Source organism: Haplochromis burtoni, unplaced genomic scaffold, assembly GCF_018398535.1.
Source record: "Haplochromis burtoni strain Fernald_Lab_line unplaced genomic scaffold, NCSU_Asbu1 Contig_369, whole genome shotgun sequence".
Lineage (NCBI taxonomy): Eukaryota > Metazoa > Chordata > Actinopteri > Cichliformes > Cichlidae > Haplochromis > Haplochromis burtoni.
The window spans coordinates 584,738-598,368 of NW_024582730.1; the positions used below are offsets into that span (position 1 = coordinate 584,738).

A 13,631-nucleotide genomic window follows, 5' to 3' on the forward strand; every position below is an offset into this window, starting at 1 on the left:
TCAGACACATTTCAGTAGTTTTACTATACATTCTATGTTTTTCTTACTAGCCACATTTATTTCCAGTCCAATCAGTGGACTTTTGTAATTACATTTTTACATTTTATATCAATTATTTCTTTTTCATTTACTCTTATAATAAAAAAGGAGTACTCCCTCCTTTAATAGTTTAAAAAAAAGTTTGGTGTTCTAGACTTACATGTATTAAAACCAAACTGCAAACTGCTTTACTGCTGCATATTTTCCTGCACCCTTTGACAAACACCTGGTCTATTCATGCATACAGGCACTTTAAAAAGGGTTTTTTCAGTGCACTCTCTGAACACTTAGATGGCACACTTGTTCTTGGAGGCGACCTCAACCTTGGACTAAATGAAGACATGGATAGGCTCAATACAGCGGGAACTCAGCGTAATTGGCAGTCCACAAATATAATCAAACAGTATATGAGCGACTTTGGTCTTTGCGATGCATGGCGCTCCCTTCACCCCACCAGTAAGGAATATACTTTTTTCTCACATGTCCATCACTCCTACTCTCGTCTGGATTATTTTTTGGTCAGCAGCTCACTGCTGAACGACATTTCAGACACTGAGATTCACCCTATAGCTGTCAGCGATCATGGTCCTGTATCTTTAACACTAATGCACAAGAATAATACTACGCCAAGAAAAAACTGGAGATTTAATATATCACTACTTAAAGATGAAGACTTTATTAAATATTTTAAAAAAGAGTGGACTTCATATTTGGACTATAATGACACTCCCGAAACATCAGCTTCTGTTCTATGGGAAGCAGGGAAAGCTGTGATGAGAGGTAAAATAATTTCTTTCTCATCACATAAAAAGAAAAAAGAAAACAAAAATATTCAGGAATTAGAAAAAAACATCAAATCACTAGAAGAAGCCTACGCGTCCCACCAAGATCAGGAAACATTGAACAAAATACGCAAAACAAAACTAGAATTAAATGAGATAATTGATAAAAAAACAAAATTCTTAGTACAAAGACTACGCCTACAAAATTATGAACATGGTAATAAATCCGGTCAATTTCTAGCAAACCAGCTAAAAATAAATAAAGAAAAAACAACTATATGTGCTGTTCAAGATTCATCTGGGAACACATTATATGAACCGATACAAATAAACAACATTTTCAGGGATTTCTATAAAACGTTGTATTCACCACAAATAAACCCATCTAAAAAAGAAATTGATCAGTTTTTGGACAACATAACTCTTCCAAAATTATTGGACACTCAAGCAATGGCACTGGATTCACCACTGACACCAGGTGAACTCCAGGAAGCCCTGATAAGTATGCACAATAATAAGGCTCCAGGTCCAGATGGCTTTCCTGCAGAATTCTACAAAGAATTCTGGTCGATTCTAGCACCAGTTTTCTACAGAACGTTGTTGGAAATTAAAGAAAAGGGCAGACTTCCATCAAATATGAATTCTGCAAACATTAATCTCCTGCTAAAACCAGGCAAAGACCCTGTATATCCCTCAAGCTATCGTCCAATATCCCTTATAAATGTAGACCTTAAAATAATCTGCAAAGCTCTCTCAAAGAGACTGGAGAAAATAACCCCCCTCTTAATTCATCCTGACCAAACTGGTTTCATAAAAGGTAGGCACTCGTCAACAAATACACGTAGATTACTTAATTTGATAGACTACTCATACAGTAAAAACCTAGAAACTACAATATTCTCTTTAGACGCAGAAAAAGCATTCGACAGAGTTAACTGGAAATTTCTATTTGCAACTTTACACAAATTTGGTTTTGGATCCTCTTTCATAAACTGGTTAAAAATATTATATAATTCCCCAACAGCTTGTGTTAGAACAAATGACCAGACATCCTCCAGCTTCTGTCTCTTGAGGGGCACCAGGCAGGGATGCCCACTCTCCCCTTCACTGTTTGCAATTTTTATTGAACCACTAGCAGCAGCAATTAGACAGAATTCAGTAATTAAGGGCATAAAATGCAAGAACGTGGAACATAAAATCAGCCTTTATGCGGATGATGTGTTACTCTTTCTCCAAAATTCACAAACCAATATCTCTGGGGTGATTGAATTGATAAACTCTTTTGCAAGAATATCAGATTACTCAATTAACTGGTCAAAATCTACAGTCCTACCGATTAATTGCTCCTTCCATAATTCCTCTTCTACACCACTGCAATCGGGAAATATAAAATATTTAGGTATTAATGTTTCTCCCAAGCTTGCAGATCTAACTAAATTAAACCATATCCCACTTTTAAAGAAGGTAGAAGATGATCTGGCTAGATGGAAATGTCTACCCATATCACTCATGGGAAGGGTTGCCGCTATAAAAATGATGGTCTTACCAAAAATAAATTATTTATTCTCAATGATCCCAACTAAACCGCCACAAGATTGGTTCAGATCTCTAGATTCATGTATGTCCAAATTCCTTTGGAAAAATAAACCCCCACGTATAAGCTTAAAAACACTACAAAAGACCAAGGATAAAGGAGGACTAGAACTGCCTAACTTTCAGCACTACTTCTTAGCCAACAGGCTTCAGTTTATCTCAGGATGGCTAAAACACACCCTCTTAGATGAACCTTGGCTAGATGTAGAACAAGCACTCTGCAATAATCTAGAGATCTCAGACCTACCATTTATCAGCTCAAACATCCAACGACATGAATGCTTTAAAAGCATCAACATCAGCTCTTCTCTGACAGCATGGTGGGAGTTTCTAAAATTGACGGCGTCTTCATTAATCCCATGCAAACGTACACCTATCTGGAACAACCCTGACATATTACAAAACAATAATATGATAAACTTTTCAGATTGGAGTGGTAAAGGAATCAAATATTTAGAACATATACTAGAAGGAACAGAATTTATTTCATTTGACAGACTAGTTACACAATATGGGATCAACAAGAAAAGATTTTTAGAATATCAACAAATTAAATCCATAGTAAAAAAGAAATTTAAACCGGGTCAAGTTGAACTACAAACACCACCAAGTGTGGTTCAATTTCTTACTCTTAAACCCCCCAAATTACTATCCAAAATATACAGAATGCTTTCTAAAACAGATGAATCAATATCACTTCCTATTGCAAAATGGGAAGCGGATTTATCAGTTAACTTAGACCTAAACTTCTGGTCTCAGATTTGCTTAAAAACCTTTCATCTAATTAGAAATCCCAGTCTTCAATTAATTCAATACAAAATATTACATAGAGTGCACTATACAGGTCATCGGATGTTCAAGATGGGCTTTACGTCTACCAACAACTGCTCACACTGCCAAACCAATTCACCGGACAATTATATCCACGCTCTTTGGTTCTGTCCACCAGTTCAGAAGTTTTGGTGCGAGATATGTGAAGATGTCACTTCACATTTAGCCCATATGGTTTTCACTGCCCTATGCATAGCCAAGAAAACTGTCCTCATGAACTGGAAAAATAAAAATAATCTTAATTCTAACCAATATAGAAATTATCTATTAGATTACATTAGTCTTGATACAGCCTCTGCCACCACATCAGATCAATTGCTCTGGGCTCCTTTGATCAGCTCCATCACCTAGTGGGGGTGGGGGGTCATAGTTTGGTCCCACCTTCGCTGTTGTGATTGGTGTGGGGGTAGGGACAGGCTTGGGGCGTCGGGGGGTTCCCCAGGAGCATCTTCCTTGGAGGGCTCAACCCGGGGTTGCGGTCATGGCCTATTAAGGGCTCTGTTGGCTCTTAGGTGACGGTTTCCTCGTGGCTGCGTGCAGCGGGGCTAGGGGAGGGTCTGTGCTGACGGACGTGGGTTACTGACCTGGTAGCCTGGCTGCCCCTGGGTGGGTCCGGGACGGGCGTGAGGTTCTGGGGGCGCTCCGTCTCTGGGCTGGGGCCCTGGCTGGGCCTCGGGGGCTTGGGTCCTGGTTGGTGTGTTGCCGGGGTTGTGGGCGGGTGGGTGTATGGGGGCCCAGCCCTGGCGCAGGGTGCCGCCGGTGCATCGAGCCACCTGGGGGGCTCTTCAACTGGTGGGGGAGGCTGTTACATCTTGCAGGAGCTCTCCTCTCTTCAGGAACTCACTCTGCAGGAGGGGGAGATATAGGAGAGGTGGAGGAAGATCTCAGCCTGGGCGTCTATTGTCTTGTGTAGTCTGGAAGATGAGTCGATGATGGGGTGGTTGCAGTTTTCCTTGTGGTGGGGTCAGGTGGGCTGTCCTGGGCTCTGTGGGGCCAGGCGGCGCTGCTGAACTAGGCCCCGGTCCGGAGGGGCCTATATTTAATATTTAGTATTTACTGTTACATTCCCATAGATCATCGTGATGTTGTTTATTATGTTGCTCTTTTTTTTCCCCTGCTTGTTCTCTCTTTTTTCTTTCTCAACAGGTGATCCAGGTGATTGATATATGTATTTTTTGTCTGCTTATTTTGTTGTTTTTTGTCCTTTATCTCCGTCCCTCTTCCCCGCTGTTTTTCTTTCCCTTTCTTTTCCCCAGTCAAGTCTGTCCCGTATTTAGCAAGTGAAAATAAAATAAAATAAACAATAAAAGGTGAATCAAATAGACCATTACGGCAAGGCTGGGATGGTCCATTTGGTAAAGTAAATCCGTTGGGCATCTTTCTTTGCCTTTAGACAATAATTCTGATGGCAAAAGAGCCAAACGGGACAGGCAAAAAAAAAAAAAAAAAAAAAAAAAAGAAGAAGCTATGATTCAGTTTCTAATAATGTCTCTTCAAATGATGCTGTAAAAACAGATACAGCGTACGGAAAAAATAAATACAGACACAATGGACAGGATACTGTTTAAACTTGTCATTTTACACGCACACACACACACACACACACACACACAAACACACACACACACACTTTATGTATTTGACAGAATTCCACACAGATTGCGGGCAGCTCTGTCCAGAAGCTTTTCATTGCGTTTCATTTTCATGCTGTAGTACAATAAATCTGACACAGACAGCTGAGCATGCAGTCTGTATTTCTCATCAACATTAGGCTCTATATGTGTGTCTGCTGACTCATGGTTTTTAAACAGGCACATCCTAGCACTGGGGGTTTGCCGAAATAGTACTAACGTTCTGTTTTTTCTCCCTGCTCATCTCAGCACTGCAGATCATCTCCTGCATTACCTTACCAACACTTCAGGCTTATCACATTCAGCACTGTTTTTTTTGTTGCCTCAATGCTGTCTGCTGCCACTATTTACCCACTGTACTCCTTTTTTCATTAAGTATATTTCGGCATTCTGCAAGATTGAAAACAAAATAAAAATAAACAGCAATCCTCAAGATTGCTATTTGCTGTCATACAGACTTTGGAAATACAGATATTATTTTTATAGTTTAAGACACATCTTGTGGCTTTTATCAATGGATCAGTCAGTAAAGAAGCTCCAGCAAGTGAACCGCATGCTAAAAGATTTTTGTCAATTTGCCTTTTTCCATTTTTTCCATCAATTTAAACTAAAGACCTGTATATACATTCTGGCGGAGTATCCAGAGAAAACCCATGTAAACATGGGGAAAGCATGCAAACTCCACACAGAAAGGCCCTGGCCGGATGGTGGAGTCAAAGTCAGGACCTTGTTGCTGTGAGGTAACAGTGCTATACGAACTCCCAGTCTCAATTTGGGTCAAGGACACCCGCTCTACTGTTAAGATTATGCTTAAAAATTAACTTTTCGATGACGCTAAGGAGCAGCTGAAGAGCTGTTAGGACATTTTAGGAAAAGTTGTATACATTAGAATGTACCATAGATCAGGTAGATATGGATAATTTTCTGTCTCAGATACGCTGTTCAAGGGAAAACAAAGACAGCCTGGGCGCAATATTGGACCCCTTCAACAAGAGCAAGCTATACAGAGACTGAGTTCTTAGAAGTCCCCTGGGAATTTCCCCACAGACTTTTATGAGGAGTTTGTATGTGAGTGAAGTTGGTCCCCCCACCTTCTTCAAATCCAACAAAAGTGGTATCAAACGTTTGTGCTACGTTTGTGCTGGTTTGTGCTGCAAAAATTTTCGTTTGTGCTGCTATCATTTTAAAGATATTAATAAAAATTTCTAGAGGTCATCAGAGGTCAACCAGCCCCCCCACATTAATTAAATCAAACAAAATGGGTGTCAATCAACTGTGCTACGTTTGTGCTGGTTTGTGCTGCTAAAATTGTCGTTTGTGCTGCTTCTGTTTTAAAGATATTAATGAAAATGTAAAGGTCAAAAGGTCAACCAGCCCCCCCACATTACCCAAATCAAACAAAATTGATGTCAAACGTTTGTGCTGGTTTGTGCTGCAAAATTTTTGTTTGTGCTGCTAACATTTTAAAATTTTAATAAAATAACGTCTTGATGCGTGCTTAATCATCCAGGTAAGTAAATCCCAAAAGGTTGATTCTGTCCATCTGGACATTTTCAGTTGGAGAAACGTTTCGTCATCATCCAAGTGACTTCTTCAGTCTCAGCTGACTGCAGGTTTCCCCAACCTTATAAACACATGTGAGTGAAATTGGCCCCCCTACCTTCTTCAAATCGAACAAAATTGATGTCAAACATTTGTCCTGCAAATTATTTTGTTTGTGCAGGTTATGTTTCCCTAATTTTATAAACAGTACATGTACAGTGAGAGAGAGATGTTACATCTGTCTTCACTTGCATCCCAGTCATAGAAGCGTTGGAGGTCGTTCATAAGAGATTACAGGATCATCCCAACCTCAGCAACAGGACCACTCTCAGCACTGATCAGTTGTGTTTGCTTTTGGAACTGTGTCTTAATTCCACCTATTTTGCATAAGGGTCAGTACAGGCAGAAATCTAGGTGTGCCATGGGTTCCCACAGGCCCCTGGTCAAAGTCACCAAACCAGTTCGTAAGCAGGTACAGGTGTGGCCAGAAGGGTCCTCAGAGGCACTGCAAGACTGCTTTTCCACCACAGGCTGCCACACACGACAACACCACAGACTTTCAGGAATATACAGAAACTGTTACTGCCTACATCCCAAAATGCATCGATGATGTCACAGAGACCAGGTGTCACGGGTTGCTTAGAGGATCCACTCGCAGGACTCATGAGTAGCGTTTAAACAGAGACGGTTTATTTACAGATCTTCACCAAGTGTATGTACAGACAGTGCGGGGTTAGTGCTATATACAAGACGTGAGGGGCAGGGCTCCAGGGAAAACGGGGAAATCACACACGCGCTCAGTTCAACCTCTCTCTTCTCCGCTAGCAACCAGTCGCTCCTTCCACACTCCACACGGGGAAACACGGGGAATCTAGGAACAAAGAAACACTCGTTAAGTCTCTGAGACGGAGGCACAGGAAACTTGAGCTAGACGTGTACTGACTAGAGCCTTCACAATAATCCAGCGTTGAACAGCTGATCTCCTCCTTCTAATATACCAGCTGGTCTGATGAGGCCCAGGTGTTCCCAATCCAGGAAGGCGTGGACCGAGGGCGTGAAGCCGCCATGAGTTCCGCCCCTGCAAAACAGGGCAGAGAAGAGCAGGTTTAAATGCTCCTATAGGAGCATTTAAACCTGACCCATTGAAAAACCCATTGAAAAACCCATGGCTCACAGGTCAGGTTTAAATGCTCCTAAGGTTGAAAAATGCAGCCTTCAGAGCCGGGAATTAGGTGAGCCTAAGAACAGCAAGGGCAAACCTGTCACGTGGCATCAGCTACAGCAAAGCTTCAGCGACAGCAGAGATACTTGAGGCAGTGGCAAGGAATACAAACCATCACAGACTACAAGCCCACTCTGCAGACCGTGGTGACACAATCCCCAGACAGTGTGTGGAGATCCCTTGCCAAAATCAGTACTGCCGTTCCCACATGCCTCAAAGCCTCCACCATCATTACTGTACCCAAGAAGTCATCTACCTCCTGCTTTAAGGACTACCGTCCTGTCAAACTCACCTCCATCATTATGAAGTGCTTTGAACGGTTAGTCATGCATCAAATCAAATTATCGCTTTCGTCAAAACGCTCAAGTGATGATGGAATTTCAACTGCCCCTCACTCAGCCCTCACACATCTCAACACTAGAGACTCATATGTCAGAGTGCTGTTCATAGACTTCAGTTCAGCCTTCAGCATCATCATTCCCCAGCAACTCATTCACAAACTGGATCTGCTGGGGATCAGCACCTTGCTGTATAACTGGCTGCTAGATTTCTTGACAGGAAGACAGCAGACAGTACGGGTCGACAGCAACACCTCCAGCCCAAGAACACTGAATACGGGGGCTCCCCAAGGATGTGTGTTGAGCTCCCTTCTCTTCACTCTGCTGACCCACGACGAGATCTACTACAGGGGTGAAGTTAACCATCTGGCAGAGTGGTACAGCAACAACAACCTGTCCCTGAATGTGGAGAAGACCAACAGCGACTCTACTTCCTCTGCAAACTGAGAAGCACAAGTATGACTCTTGCACTGGGTTCTGCAGGAAAAAATGACAATGCACCTGCCTCATTTGGAAGGTCCTCTCATCCATCTCTGAATCGAGAAGGGGCCAAGGGTACATCTTTCGCCATCCTACAATGCTGTGATTGTAGCCATTCCCCACTTTCTGTGAATGGTACTCATGGCCATTAATCAGTAGGCTTTGATTAGTTGTCATTGATCAATGGTCATAAGAATTTGCATACTAACAATCATGGAACTAACCCCCCAGCCCATTGTTCATTCAGTGGTGCTAGTTTCCTTCACTATGCAAATGTACTGTTTATAAGGTTGGGGAAACCTGCAGTCAGCTGAGACTGAAGAAGTCACTTGGATGAGTGACGAAACGTTTCTCCCACTGAAAATGTCCAGATGAACAGAATCAACCTTTTGGAATTTACTTACCTGGATGATTGAGCACGCATCAAGATCCATCCATCCATCGTCATCCGCTTTGTCCGGGGCCGGGTCGCGGGGGCAGCAGCCTAAGCAAAGAGGCCCAGACCTCCCTCTCCCCAGCCACCTCCTCCAGCTTGTCCGGGGGAATACCAAGGCGTTCCCAGGCCAGCCGAGAGATATAATCTCTCCAGCGTGTCCTGGGTCTGCCCCGGGGCCTCCTCCCGGTGGGACATGCCTGGAACACCTCACCCAGGAGGCGCCCAGGGGGCATCCTTGTCAGATGCCCGAACCACCTCAGCTGGCTCCTTTCGATGTGGAGCAGCAGCTGCTCTACTCTGAGCCCCTCCCGGATGGCCGAACTTCTCACCCTATCTCTAAGGGAGAGGCCAGCCACCCTTCGGAGGAAGCTCATTTCTGCCGCTTGTATCCGCGATCTCGTTCTTTCGGTCACTACCCACAGCTCGTGGCCATAGGTGAGGGTAGGGACGTAGATCGACCGGTAAATTGAGAGCTTCGCTTTTACACTCAGCTCCCTCTTCACCACGACGGACCGGTGCAGCGTCCGCATTACTGCAGCTGCAGCCCCAATCCGTCTGTCGATCTCCGGCTCCCTTCTCCCATCACTCGCGAACAAGACCCCGAGATACTTGAACTCCTCCACTTGGGGCAGGAACTCATCCCCGACCCGGAGTGGGCACTCCACCCTTTTCCGGCTGAGAACCATGGCCTCAGATTTGGAGGTGCTGATCCTCATTCCCGCTGCTTCACACTCGGCTGCGAACCGTTCCAGTGCGAGCTGGAGGCCTTCACCCGATGAAGCCAACAGAACCACATCATCTGCAAAAATCAGAGATGAGATTCTGAGGCCACCAAAGCGAAAGCCCTCCGCCACTTGGCTGCGCCTAGAAATCCTGTCCATAAAAATTATGAACAGAACCGGAGACAAAGGGCAGCCCTGGCGGAGCCCATCACCCACCGGGAACGAGTCCGACTTATTGCCGGCAATGCGAACCAAGCTCTTGCAACGGTTGTATAGGGATCGAATGGCCCGTAGCAATGGGCCAGACACCCCATACTCCCGCAACACCTCCCACAGGACACCCCGAGGGACACGGTCGAATGCCTTCTCCAAGTCCACAAAACACATGTAGACTGGTTGGGCAAACTCCCATGCACCCTCAAGTATCCTCGAGAGGATAAAGAGCTGGTCCAGTGTTCCGCGACCAGGACGAAAACCGCATTGTTCCTCCTGTATCCGAGGTTCGACTAGCGGACGAACTCTCCTTTCCAGCACCCTGGCATAGACTTTCCCAGGGAGGCTGAGGAGTGTGATCCCCCTGTAGTTGGAACACACCCTCCGGTCCCCTTTCTTAAAGATGGGGACCACCACCCCGGTCTGCCAGTCCACAGGTACTGCCCCTGATCTCCACGCAACATTGCAGAGGCGTGTCAACCAGGACAGCCCTACAACGTCCAGAGCCTTCAGGAACTCGGGGCGGACCTCATCAACACCAGGGGCTCTGCCACCAAGGAGTTGTTTAACTGCCTCAGTGACCTCGCCCCCGGAAATTGGCGGGTCATTCCCCTCATCCCCAGACTCTGCTTCCTCCTCGGAAGACGTGTCAGTGGGATTAAGGAGGTCCTCGAAGTATTCCTTCCACCGCCCGACAATTTTCTCAGTCGACGTCAGCAGCGCTCCGCCAGCACTATACACAGTGCAGGTAGAGCACCGCTTTCCCCTCCTGAGACGTCTGACGGTTTGCCAGAATCTCTTCGAGGCAGTCCGAAAGTCTTTTTCCATGGCCTCTCCGAACTCCTCCCACACCCGAGTTTTTGCTTCAGCCACTGCCCGAGCCGCATTCCGCTTGGCCTGTCGATACCTGTCAGCTGCCTCCGGAGTCCCACAGGCTAACCAAGCCCGATAGGACTCCTTCTTCAGCCTGGTGGCTCCCTTCACCTCTGGTGTCCACCATTTGGTTCGGGGATCAAGACGTTATTTTATTAAAATTTTAAAATGTTAGCAGCACAAACAAAAATGTTTGCAGCACAAACCAGCACAAACTTTTGACATCAATTTTGTTTGATTTGGGTAATGTGGGGGGGCTGGTTGACCTTTTGACCTTTACATTTTCATTAATATCTTTAAAACAGAAGCAGCACAAACGACAATTTTAGCAGCACAAACCAGCACAAACGTAGCACAGTTGATTGACACCATTTTTTTGATTTAATTAATGTGGGGGGGCTGGTTGACCTCTGATGACCTCTAGAAATTTTTATTAATATCTTTAAAATGATAGCAGCACAAACGAAAATTTTTGCAGCACAAACCAGCACAAACGTAGCACAAACGTTTGATACCACTTTTGTTGGATTTGAAGAAGGTGGGGGGGCCAACTTCACTCACATAGTTGTCAGTCAACTCTGCTATCTTGCGTTATTAAATTATAATGTCTGCCGCGATTTTGGGCTACATCTCTGCTTGCTAGCAGCGCAATTCTTCATGTAAAGTGATGCAAGACGAATCACTAGCTTTTTAGCTGCAGTTCGCTAGTAGTCCTGCTATGTTAATTTTGCGTTCATGCACATCACAGCAGATGGCCCCGCCCCTCCCTGAGCCTGGTTCTGCCGGAGGTTTCTTCCTGTTAAAAGGGAGTTTTTCCTTCCCACTGTCGCCAAAGTGCTTTCTCATATGATTGTTGGGTTTTCTCTGTATGCATTATTCTAGGGTCTACCTTACAATATAAAGTGACTTGAGGCGACTGTTGTGAATATAAATACATTTGAATTGAACAGTGCTAACCTCTGCACCACCATTTTTATCATTATTATTATTAGTAGTAGTAGTAGTAGTAGTATATTTAATTTATTTTTTGTGAACAACCCAGTAAGTTACAACAAGAAGTCTGCTAATGTGCAGACTGGCTTAAGTCACCTTTCCCCTGCCCCACAGTATGGAAATTGTAAGAGAAAACAGATCACAAGAGCGTCAAACATTCTGATGTTAGTGCATTTCTATTAACACAAAGATGAAGAGAGGCTTTGTAGTAGGCTACTTGCTGAAGGATAACAAAGACCTAATCTGTTAACAAGAAGACATGCTCACAATGGCTTCTAAGTCTCCAGTCATATTATCTGGGGAGTAGAAATAACGGGATTTGGTGATGACTGGGTGTAACAAATATTTATATGCCAAGTGAATAAAGATATTCAAAATTTAAACAAAAAAGACCTCAGAGATTATGTCACAGTTTGAGCACAGGGATTGCGATGGTTGAAAAGCAGAAGCAGAGCCAATTCTGACACATCCTTTCTCAGGAATAACAAGATACATAGCGATTTATTCTTATCGTGGAATAGTGTTCATGAGGTGGCTGTTCAGTAGTTGAGACGGGAATAAGGCGCAGGGAGGCTGGGTCCTTTGTCCTCCCTCCCCGAGAATGGCAGGGCTCGAGTCCGTTTCTGGAAGCAATTGTCTCCCGCGTAAAACATGTGCCTCCAGTTTAAACTTAAGATAAGTATTAGAGAATGTATTACAAAAATGGGATGTGGTTAGCAAACAAATAACGGTAGACATGTACAAACGTTCCTTTTAAGAAGCATGTGATTATCATAAACTAACTGTACTGGTGGTCCAGTACGGAGTACAGAGGTTTCTTTCAGTTGGATACTAACAATATTTAGTCGTTTTAATAACGTAAATTCGTGATACTGTTTGTTGAATTTAATTGGCAATCAGCTTAGCAAAACAGCCCCAAAACACAGATTTGTTAAGCTTCGTACTGTCCCGACGTATTTTGCGGCAAAGGTTACGCGTTTTCAAGGCAAACACACGCGTAGTCCACCGCATACCTGCTGACCCGTGTCAGCAAACCATAAAAGGCGGGTACGCCTCAGGAATAAGTGAAACCGTGCTCAAAGCAACTCCAGTGAACACAACAGCAATGAAACTGCAACACAAACAAGCGAGGGAATCTAGCCAAGCAGATTAGTCCAATCCAGTGCTGACAGAGGTTCTTGTTGTCTGCTTTGTCCAAGCGTAGTAAACGAGCAGAGGAGGACTTACCAGTTTTTGTTGTTGTTTTTCTTGCTCGTCTGCGTTCAGTTTCTGAGAAACAAAAATTAATCCATGCTGTGCAGTGTCCACAGTCCTTCGACAGGCAGAACCGCAGCTTTTAACAGGCTTTGGACGTGAATCGATGAGTGATACACGGGTCTCTTGTGAGTGTGATTGTGTGTTAGGATGAAACGCCTTTTCTCCTCCAGCTGCATTGTTGACATTGGTTTTCTGACGTCATGCTGACCCCCCATTCACAACAGCGGCCAAGAGACCCCCTCCCCTCCTACGAAAACAAAGCCCCGCCCTCCAAACGACGTAGCACAGATGTGTTGTGGACTTGAGGCTCAGGAAGATATCATACCAACATATTCACGAGGTGAATTATCTGTCAAGCTCCTGTTCATTTCAGCAGATCACAATGTTCCAAGCTAATAGCATAACATTAAAATTTTGAACAGTGATTCATATTTTTAAAATGCATCATTCACCTACTGTATTCAAATTATAAAAAACAAAAAATCTTTGGGGAAAAATCCATTAGGTCTAAAGAGAAGTCGATAAGAATGGAAAAAAATGTTCTAGTTAGAATCCACTTTCCACAATAGTTTGAACACTAAGTAAAATGTGAGTAAATCATGAAGATTTAGAGAATGTAAATAAACAAAGTTTTTTTGACTGTGACTTTGACTTTGATAGGACAATGATTACGCTCTCT

General features: G+C 44.0%; 1 protein-coding gene across 2 annotated transcripts in view; it reads right to left on the reverse strand.

The window, feature by feature from the left end:
* Nucleotides 1–13,173, reverse strand: part of bach2a (BTB and CNC homology 1, basic leucine zipper transcription factor 2a) — a 60,460-nt gene extending 47,287 nt beyond the window's left edge. The window contains exon 1 of one of the 2 annotated variants that reach the window (XM_014340485.2): nt 12,923–13,173. The gene's annotated coding sequence lies outside the window, so the exon portion shown is untranslated. The remainder of the gene's footprint in view (nt 1–12,922) is intronic. The other variant, XM_005943519.3, reaches the window with a different exon arrangement.
* Nucleotides 13,174–13,631: the final 458 nt, after the last annotated feature.